The sequence below is a fragment of the Salvelinus fontinalis genome, chromosome 18 (genome assembly GCF_029448725.1).
Source record: "Salvelinus fontinalis isolate EN_2023a chromosome 18, ASM2944872v1, whole genome shotgun sequence".
Classification (NCBI taxonomy): domain Eukaryota; kingdom Metazoa; phylum Chordata; class Actinopteri; order Salmoniformes; family Salmonidae; genus Salvelinus; species Salvelinus fontinalis.
The window spans coordinates 888,378-896,638 of NC_074682.1; positions in this window are offsets into that span (position 1 = coordinate 888,378).

Sequence of the window (8,261 nt, forward strand, 5' to 3'; positions counted from 1 at the left end):
GTCGGCCTCAATGCCATCGATGACGCCTTCAGACAGCTCACTTAGCTGTCTTGTTCATATCCCTCAACCACTGTTGGTTCCCCTGACTGTTTGGAACTGTAGATGGAAGGCCATAATGGACACAGGAGCAACTTACACCCTGAGGAAGGAGCCCCTCTGGAAAAAGATGGCATTACCACATGAGGAGCTTTGAACTTGGGAGGAAGGACCATTGTATTTAGAGAACCGACCAATCCCTTGGGCTGGACGGATATGGAAATAAAGCTGCATGATGAGATTACCCTTCCTGTAACTATTCTTGCAGATCTGTGCCTTGCATTTGATGTAGTCCTTGGCCTGGACATCATGTTCTTCAGCAGACTGACCATCTCATTGTCCGAAACATCCTATTGGATGTGCTCTGACCCTTTCCGGCCACCTCAACTTCAAACTGGAAATGCACTGCCTGCTATCCTATCCAGAGTCTTGGAAAAGTCAAGACAAAGATGAAGATGACGACAAAGACAGAGAAAATACAATGAAAAGGCAGAGAATAAAACAAGTTTCACCAATGAAGGCAGATAATCCGTCTATCACACTGATTACAGCCATACCCTACCCACGAGAGGTGCCAGCGCTCCCAGATGCTGGAGATAAACGGTGAGGTCTGTACTCTTACAACTGGCTGAACAACAGTCTTCAAACACAAAATCTACAGCCGGCATGAAGTCCCCATTAAGCAACATCTCTACAGGCTGTCCCCCTCCAAACTGGCGATTCTCAATGAAAAGCTTGAGAGCATATTGGCTAATGGCTTTGTGGAACCTTTTCCGGTTGTTTTGATTCCAAAGAAAGATGGAGGATATCGATTCTGTGTGGACTACAGGTGTGGACTACAGAATGCCATAACAGAAAGTGATGCCTACCCTCTACCAAACATCGATAATATACTGGAATCTCTGGTCGGAGCGACCATCTTAAATAATCGGGATGTGAAAAGCGGATATTGACAGGTGGCAATAGATCCCGTCAGCCAGGACAAGCCTGCCTTCGTCACCCCTGATGGTTTGTTGTCTTTCAAAGTCATGCCTTTTGGTTTCAAGAATGCTCCAGCAACCTTTTTTATTATCTGTTTTTAAAAAACAAAAATACTTTGGAGGGGGGGTATAACATTGCAGATAGATTGTGGATTCCAATCAATGTATCCCCCATATACACTGCTCAAAAAAATAAAGGGAACACTTAAAAAACACAATGTAACTCCAAGTCAATCACACTTCTGTGAAATCAAACTGTCCACTTAGGAAGCAACACTGATTGGCAATAAATTCCACATGTTGTTGTGCAAATGGAATAGACAAAAGGTGGAAATTATAGGCAATTAGCAAGACACCCCCCAAAACAGGAGTGATTCTGCAGGTGGTGACCACAGACCACTTCTCAGTTCCTATGCTTCCTGGCTCATGTTTTGGTCACTTTTGAATGCTGGTGGTGCTCTCACTCTAGTGGTAGCATGAGACGGAGTCTACAACCCACACAAGTGGCTCAGGTAGTGCAGTTCATCCAGGATGGCACATCAATGCGAACTGTGGCAAAAAGTTTGCTGTGTCTGTCAGCGTAGTGTCCAGAGCATGCAGGCGCTACCAGGAGACAGGCCAGTACATCAGGAGATGTGGAGGAGGCCGTAGGAGGACAACAACCCAGCAGCAGGACCGCTACCTCCGCCTTAGTGCAAGGAGGTGCACTGCCAGAGCCCTGCAAAATGACCTCCAGCAGGCCACGATACTTCAATCTTGGTTTCATCAGACCTGAGAATCTTGTTTCTCATGGTTTGAGAGTCCTTTAGGTGCCTTTGGCAAACTCCGAGCGGGCTGTCATGTGCCTCTTTACTGAGGAGTGGCTCCGTCTGGACACTCTATCATAAAGGCCTAATTGATGGAGTGCTTTAGAGATGGTTGTACTTCTGGAAGGTTCTCCCATCTGTAGAGCTGTAGAGCCCCGTAGAGCTGTAGAGCCCCGTTTGCACAACAGCATGTGAAATTTATTGTCAATCCGTGTTGCTTCCTAAGTGGACAGTTTGATTTCACAGAAGTGTGATTGACTTGGAGTTACATTGTGTTGTTTAAGTGTTCCCTTTATTTTTTTGAGCAGTGTATATAAGTATCAGTCAAAGGTTTGGACACACCTACTCATTCAAGGGTTTTTCTTTATTTTAAAATGTTTGCACCGACAGTGTCACCAGCAAAGCACTCCCACACCATCACACCTCCATGCTTTAAGGTGAGAAATACACATGCGGAGATCATCCGTTCACCCACACTGCGTCTCACAAAGACATAGCGGATGGAACCAAAAATCAAAAATTTGGACTCCAGACCAAAGGACAAATTTCCACCGGTCTAATATCCATTGCTTGTGTTTCTTGGCCCAAGCAAGACTCTTTTTCTCATTGGTGTCCTTTAGTAGTGGTTGATTTGCAGCAATTTGACCATGAAGGCTTGATTCACAAAGTCTCCTCTGAACAGTTGATGTTGAGATATGTCTGCTACTTGAACTCTGTGAAGCATTTATTTGGGCTGCAAATTTTGAGGCTGGTAACTGTAATTAACTGATCCTCTGCAGCAAAGGTAACTCTGGGTCCTCCTTTCCTGTGGCGGTGTCACATTTACTGCAGCTCCCCCTTTCCGGCGCTCGACGTCACCAGTTGTCTCATCATTACGCACACCTGCCACCAACGCTACGCGCACCTGCGCCTCATGACACTTACCTGGACTCCATCACCTTCCTGATTACCTCCCCTATATCTATCATTCCCCTTAGTTCTTTCCCCAGGTGTTATTGACTGTTTCATGTCTGTAAGCTTTTCATGTTTCTTGTTTTGTACTATGTTATATTTATTATCAAATTTGCACTCCCTGTACTTGCTTCCTGACTCCCAGCGTATACGTTACAGGCGGTCCTCATGAGATCCAGTTTCATCATAGCACTTGATGGTTTTTGTGACTGCACTTGAAGAAACTTTTTGAAAGTTCTAGAAATTTTCTGGATTTACTAACGTTCATGTCTTAAAGTAATGATGGACTGCCATTTCTCTTTGCTTATTTGAGCTGTTCTTGCCATAATATGGACTTGGTCTTTTACCAAATAGGGCTATCTTCTGTATACCACCCTTACCATGTCACAACACAACACATGTGATTGGCTCTAACACATTAAGGAAGAAAGAAATTCCACAAATTAACTTTTAACAAGGCACACCTGTTAATTGAATTGCATTACAGGTGATTACCTCATGAAGCTGGTTGAGAGAATGCCAAGCTTGTACAACGCTGTCATCAAGGCAAGGGGTGGCTATTTGAACAATCTCAAATATAAAATATATTTGGATTTGTTTAACACTTATTTGGTTACTACATCATTCCATATGTGTTAATTTATAGTTTTGATGTATTCACTATTATTCTACAATGTAAAAAATTAAGAAAAACCCTTGAATGAGTAGCTGTGTCCAAACCTTTGACTGGTACTGTGTATATACACATACATACATACATACATACATACATACATACATACATACATACATACATACATACATACACACATACATATATCTTGAAAAAATATATTTTCCTTAAATGTTCCTCCATTTAGAGGAACATTTACCATCCCTCCCCTAATTAGAGTAAATGAATGATCAAGAACACATAGGCTTCTACTTCCAGCTTTATACACACTATAGACATTTTACAGACACAATCTATTTTGCAATAGTACTATTTTGTTTGTTTTTAGTCCTGTCCTTCCTCTACCCTCCCATCTATGTCTGATGTCCATCAAGTTTGATTTCTATTTGCTATATATTATTTGCCATAATTAGTACTAGAGGGAGAGACACACAGCTGCATGCGAGCTCTCACATTTTTAAATAAAAATAAATCAAAAGGTAGATAAACTTGGATCTTTTGACAGGGACATTTACAGGATGCTACCCTCCACAGGATAAACTTCCCTCCAGATTGTATTACTGCTGATGATATCTGGAAATGTGCCTGTACACCCTGGCCCATCTACTGTTGCTAGCCCCAATTCTGACTTGTGCTCTGATATCTGCTTCACTGATTTCTGCTCTCGTAAAAGCCTGGGTTTTCTAAACATTAACACTAGAAGCTTATTACCTGAAATGTGGTTTCAGAGCACCAATCCAGATGTGTTGATCATTACTGAGATGTGTTTCGGGAAGAGTGTTGAATACTGATGGTAACCTTTCTGGTTATAACATTTTTGGGAAAAGACAGATTTTCCAAAGGTGGTGGAGCGGCAATCTTTAACCAAGGATCACCGTCAGTGCTCGGTTGTCTGACCCCAAACAATTTAATTTGTTGTTTTTAAGCATTAAACTTTCAAATAGCTCTTTGTTGACTGTTGCTGGGCGTTATCGTCCTCCATCAGCACCGACCTGTACCCTACCCTAAGCTCTCTCTCTCCTGGCCACTTACACTATGTCTGAATTTGTCCTGCTAGGTAACCTAAACTGGGACATGCTTAAACCACCTGATCAAGTCCTAAAGCAATGGGACTCCCTAAATCTTTCTCAGATAATTACCAATCCCGCAAACACCCAGAAAAGGCTACTCTCCTCGATGTTATCCTCACAAATAAATCCTGATAGGTATCAGGGTTTTCGTAATGACCTTATTGATCACTGTTTTACAGCCTGTGTTCGTAATGGCTGCTCAGTGAAACGACCTGTCCTGATTTGTCATAGAGCTTGCTAAAAAACTTTCATGAGCAACCCTTCCTTCATGACCTGGTCTCTGTAAATTGGTATAGAATCAGCTTGATCCCCTCTGTTAAAGACGCTTGGACCTTCTTTTTTGATATTTTCAGTTGTATTGTAAACAAACACGCCCCGATAAAGAAATGAGAATTAAAAACAGGTTCAGCCCCTGGTTCGACCATGATCTTGCAGAGTTACTCCAAATCAAGAATTGCATTTCGCGAAAGGCTCAGCACTCGCATACTCAGGCCGACTGGCTCTCGTTCAGGCAAATGAGGAATAAGTGCACTCAGGCTATCTGGAAGGCCAAAGTTAGTTACTTTAAGGAGCAGTTCACTTTCTGTGGGTCTAACCTCAAGAAGTTCTTGAAAACAGTTAAAGACCTACAGAATAAACCCTCCTCCTCACAGCTGCCCGTGTCCCTTAATGTTGATGATGTTGTTGTTACTAACAAGAAGCACATGGCTGAGCTCTTTAACCACCACTTCATTAAGTCAGGATTCCTATTTGACTCAGCCATGCCTCCTTGCCCGTCCAACATGTTCTCATCTCCCACCCCTTCTAATGCGACTATCCCCGGTGCTCCTCCCTCTTTTTCCCCTGCCCAGTACAAAGTTTCTCCCTGCAGGCGGTCACTGAATCCGAGGTGCTAAAGGCGCTCCTTAATATGTAATGAAATGACATGTACAAATGAAGACAAAACTGAAAGGATCAAATATGAAACGAGTTATTGTTTGCTGAACTGAAATTCTGATATCAGACTAAGGGAGATTATAGATTGAATAACTGATGGATTTTTATATGCATTATCCTTCTCATGATTATGATGAATGGTTATGATCCTAAATGACTGTAACGGCAGATTTCCTCCTCTTCGTCTGAAGAGGAGGTGTAGGGATCGGACCAAGACGCAGAGTGGAAAGTGACAATGATTTATTAACAATAAACTGAACACTACACGAAACAAAATAACACAAGCGATTCAAACCGAAAGACAGTCCCGTGTGGCACGAACACTGACACGAAATACAAACACCCACAAACACACACGTGAACCCCGGCTGCCTAAGTATGATTCTCAATCAAAGACAACGATTGACAGCTGCCTCTGATTGAGAATCATACCAGGCCGAACGCACAAAACCCCAACATAGAAAACAACACATAGACAACCCACCGAACTCACGCCCTGACCATACTAAATACATACAAAACAAGAGAAAACAGGTCAGGAACGTGACAATGACTCCATTCTGCTTCATATTGAATTCCTATGGAACCGCATTGCTGAATTACCTCATTCTGTTAATAATGAGAATGATTGTTATGATTTGACTTTCTGATTTGAATTTGATTAGATACATATTATTCTGTTTCCTTTGTTATGCAGCACAGAAATTACCCAGTAAATATACCACTTCGTGATTAAAGGAGTTCCTGCCTCCATTCCTGACCCGTGACCACCTGTTCACCTTCAATATTGTCCGTCATCCTACCTGTCCAGATACCCACACAGATTCCGATAATCTTTCAGTGGTCCTCGAAGGCGTTCAGATCTAGTTTGACAACTTCCACCACATCAGGTGGAGTATCAGTGATCTCAAAGTACGTTATACAAAAATAGCAATGGAAAAACACTAAGTCAAACACAAATGTTTTATACTACAGTATATGCAATACTTGTATATACAATTGCATTGTAAACAGCTGCGGCTCCCTTCCGTACAGCAGGCGATAGGGTGAGTACTCTGGAGGACTGGACGCTGCTGTTGTGTGCCACGACAATTACCTTCAGATTGTCCTCCCACCATTCCTGGTACCCGTCAAGGGACTTGCCCATGGCAGTCCCGTTGGTCCCTTCATCCAAACCTGGAGTCACCATACATCCACACATTCACACTATATATAACTCACTGTACTATCAGTGTCAATTTCAATTTTTATTAATTACTGGAGGCCTATTAACCACCAACATGTAAGCTAACATTGACTAAAACCAACTAGCCTAAGGCTAACCCTGCACTTAGGCAAGCTACATTTTTGTTAGCATCAAGCTAGCGAACTGTTAAACGCTATTTTTGTACAAATATTAACACTAACATATTTTATCGTGACATCACATATTTACATATATTACCTAAAGTAAATTGAGCCTTTTTTCATAGAAAATAAAACTAATTGGACCTAAAACGTTGTTGAAAAGAAGTACAGAAAGTTCGGACGCCATCTTAATCCCTTATCTTACATGGAAACCATTAGCAACCTAGCCTAACTCCATTACTTACAATGGGGAAAATACAAACCAGTTTTTCACTCCGTTAAAACTCCCTTCAATTGCCTTCAAACATCACCAAACATCACCAAACTCATGGACTATGTAATTAACCATATTACCTGAATATTTTGAGGCATATTGCACTTCTGCACATTACATACAGTTGAATTTGGAAGTTTACATACACCTTCACCAAATACATTTAAACTCAGTTTTTCACAATTCCTGACATTTAATTCAAGTAAAAATTCCCTGTCTTAGGCCAGTTAGGATCACCACTTTATTTTAAGAATGTGAAATGTCAGAATAATAGTAGAGAGAGATTTATTTCAGCCTTTATTTTTTTCATCACATTCCCAGGGGGTCAGAAGTTTACATACACTCAATTAGTATTTGGTAGCATTGCCTTTAAATTGTTTAACTTGGGTCAAACGTTTCGGGTAACCTTCCACAAGCTTCCCACAATAAGTTGGGTGAATTTTGGCCCATTCCTCCTGACCAAGCTGGTGTAACTGAGTCAGGTTTGTCGGCCTCCTTGCTTGCACACGCGTTTTCAGTTCTGCCCACACATTTTCTATAGGCTTGAGGTCAGGGCTTTGTGATGGCCACTCCAATACCTTGACTTTGTTGTCCTTAAGCCATTTTTCCACAACTTTGGAAGTATGCTTGGGGTCATTGTCCATTTGGAAGACCCATTTGCGACCAAGCTTTAACTTCCTGACTGATGTCTTGAGATGTTGCATCAATATATCCACATAATTTTCCTACCTCATGATGCCATCTATTTTGTGACATGCATCAGTCCCTCCTGCAGCAAAGCACCCCCACAACATGATGCTGCCACCCCTGTGCTTCACGGTTGGGATGGTGTTCTTCAGCTTGCAAGCCTCCCCCTTTTTCCTCCAAACATAACGATGGTCATTATGGCCAAACAGTTCTATTTTTGTTTCATCAGACCAGACAACAATTCTCCAAAAAGTACGATCTTTGTCCCATGTGCAGTTGCAAACCATAGTCTGGCTTTTTTATGGCGGTTTTGGAGCAGTGGCTTCTTCCTTACTGAGCGGACTTTCAAGGTTATGTCGATATAGGACTCGTTTTACTGTGGATATAGATACTTTTGTACCTGTTTCCTCCAGCATCTTCACAAGGTCCTTTGCTGTTGTTCTGGGATTGATTTGCACTTTTCGCACCAAAGTATATTATTCTCTAGGAGACAGAACATGT